Below are 2,500 nucleotides of genomic sequence, written 5' to 3'. Positions count from 1 at the left end.
ACCTGAGTTACTGAACAACTAAAATGAGTTTTCCACTGAAGCTTTAACTTAGTGGTAATGAGTGACACACACACATGTTCGACAATCATGACTTGAGGGGACATTACACTGACTTGCATTCATTTCCTGGAGACTTACTCTGACCTTAACCACAATTACTACTGGCCTAATCCTAATCCCAATCTCAACCTAACCTTAAAACATATCTTCACCTTAAAATGTAGTCATTTACGTTATAGGGACTTGATTTTTGTCCCCATAATGTGACTGTGTAAACAGGTTAAGGTCCCCACAACATTAGTAATACCTGGACACACACACACACACACACACCTGGTCCCCTCAGTGTCCTCTCGTCATCTGGACGATCCTGAACTTCCTCCTCTGGAATTCTCCAGCCTCTAGATGTTTGAGACCCTGTCCCGAGGTTTGGATCCAGCAGATGTTTGAGATCAGGTCCCGAGGTTTGGATCCAGCAGATGTTTGAGATCAGGTGAGGCTCTTGGATCCAGCAGGAGCTGTTTGAGATCAGGTCCCAGGTTTGATCCAGCAGATGTTTGAGATCAGGTCCCCGTTTGGATCCAGCAGGATGTTTGAGATCGAAATGAGGTTTGGATCCAGTAGATGCTTGAGATCAGGGTCTCGAGTGATCCAGCAGATGTTTGAGATCAGGTCCCGAGGTTTGGATCCAGCAGATGTTTGATCCAGCAGATGCATTGAGATCAGGTCCGAGGTTTGATCCAGCAGATGTTTCTGAGATCAGGTCCCAAGGTTTGGATCCAGCAGATGCTTTGAGATCAGTCCTGAGGTTTGGATCCAGCAGGATGTTTGAGAGATCAGGTCCCAGGTTTGGATCCAGCAGATGTTTGAGATCAGGTCCCAGGTTTGATCCAGCAGGATGTTTGAGATCAGGTCCCCGAGGGTTTGGATCCAGCAGATGTTTGAGATCAGGTCCTGGTGTCTGATCCTATGTTTGAGATCAGGTCCCGAGGTTTGGATCCAGCAGATGTTTGAGATCAGGTCCCGAGGTTTGGATCCAGCAGATGTTTGTTAAAAATCACAAAACACAAACTCTGGCTGGTTCAACTGTTCAGGGCTGTAAAAACAAGATGTCGGCCTCTCATGTCACTCAGCTCTAACAGAGCCGTCTCCAGTGCGGGTGTTGACAGACGCACTCGTCCACACGCGGTCGTCACGGCGATGAGAGACAGGCAACTGTAAAGAGACAGATTACATGACTGTGTTTCAGCAGCTGATGATGTCTGCACTAAAGAGACTCAAACCACTCACTCTCTCACACCAAAGCCCACAGGAAAAAACAGTGATTTAACATCACACACACACACACACAGACACACACACAGACACACACACAGACACACACACACACACACACACACACACACACACACACACACACACACACAGACACACACAGACACACACACACACACAGACACACACACACACAGACACACACACACACACACACACACACACACACACACACACACACACACTGCTGCCTCCATCACTAAGTTCATACGTCTTATTTTGTAAATTCGGCATTTGAAATCTTTTGTTCGTTCTGATTAACCTCAGTGACACAGAGTGACCACACGAGGCAGCAGAGGACCAGAAGCTCCTGTGTCCCCCGCAGCTAAAATCACTGGTTTTCTCTCTGGGCTTTGGTGTGGGAGAGTGAGTGCTTTACAAACTGTACACTCTTTTTTAAGCACAACATATGACAGTGTGAACACATTACTGATGATAAGAGACATGTTGTGACATGAAGAGACAGACAGGAAGTGACATCAATCACAGTGACGGTCAGTGTCTCACTGTAAACCCCCAAATCAATACACTCACTGTGTGTGTGTGTGTGTCCAGACTGAAACATGACATCATCACTTTGACTTTGTGAGTTTTTCCCACAGAGTGAAGAAAAACTCAGTCAACATCAGTGACATCAGCACATGAACACACCACTGTCCACACACTTCATCTCTGTGATGTCATTACACAAGAAAACACACCAAAACAGAGCTCTGTGTGTGTGTGTATGAACACACACTGTGTGTGACTCAGTAACAGTTAGAAAACCAACAAAACAAGTCAACAAAATAAAGTGACTGTAAGTAAGTGTACTCATAGAATAAAGTATGGATGTTAAGTTAGATGTAAAATAAGTAAGTAAACAGACTAAATCAATTAAGTACATAAACTGTACGTTCCTAAACCAAGCAGACTAAGTAAAGTAAGTTTGTAAAGTAAGGAAGTCAATTAAGTAAGTTCCTAAACCAATCAGACTAAGTAAAGTAAGTTTGTAAAGTAAGGAAGTCAATTTAGTAAATTCCTAAACCAATCAGACTAAGTAAAGAAGTACATTAAGTTCCTAAATCAAGTACACTTAGTAAATAAAGTTCCTAAACCAATCAGACTAAGTAAAGAAGTACATTAAGTTCCTAAATCAAGTACACTTAGTAAATAAAGTTCCTAA

General features: G+C 43.4%; 1 long non-coding RNA gene across 2 annotated transcripts in view; it reads right to left on the bottom strand.

The window, feature by feature from the left end:
- LOC122762819 overlaps positions 1-489 on the bottom strand; it is a 3,215-nt gene extending 2,726 nt beyond the window's left edge. For both annotated transcript variants that reach the window (XR_006358780.1, XR_006358779.1), the window contains exon 1: positions 334-489. This is a non-coding gene — a long non-coding RNA (uncharacterized LOC122762819). The remainder of the gene's footprint in view (positions 1-333) is intronic.
- Between the last annotated feature and the right edge of the window lie 2,011 nt (positions 490-2,500).

Source organism: Solea senegalensis, unplaced genomic scaffold (assembly GCF_019176455.1).
Source record: "Solea senegalensis isolate Sse05_10M unplaced genomic scaffold, IFAPA_SoseM_1 scf7180000016108, whole genome shotgun sequence".
NCBI lineage: Eukaryota > Metazoa > Chordata > Actinopteri > Pleuronectiformes > Soleidae > Solea > Solea senegalensis.
This window is presented reverse-complemented; position numbering and strand designations above follow the sequence as displayed.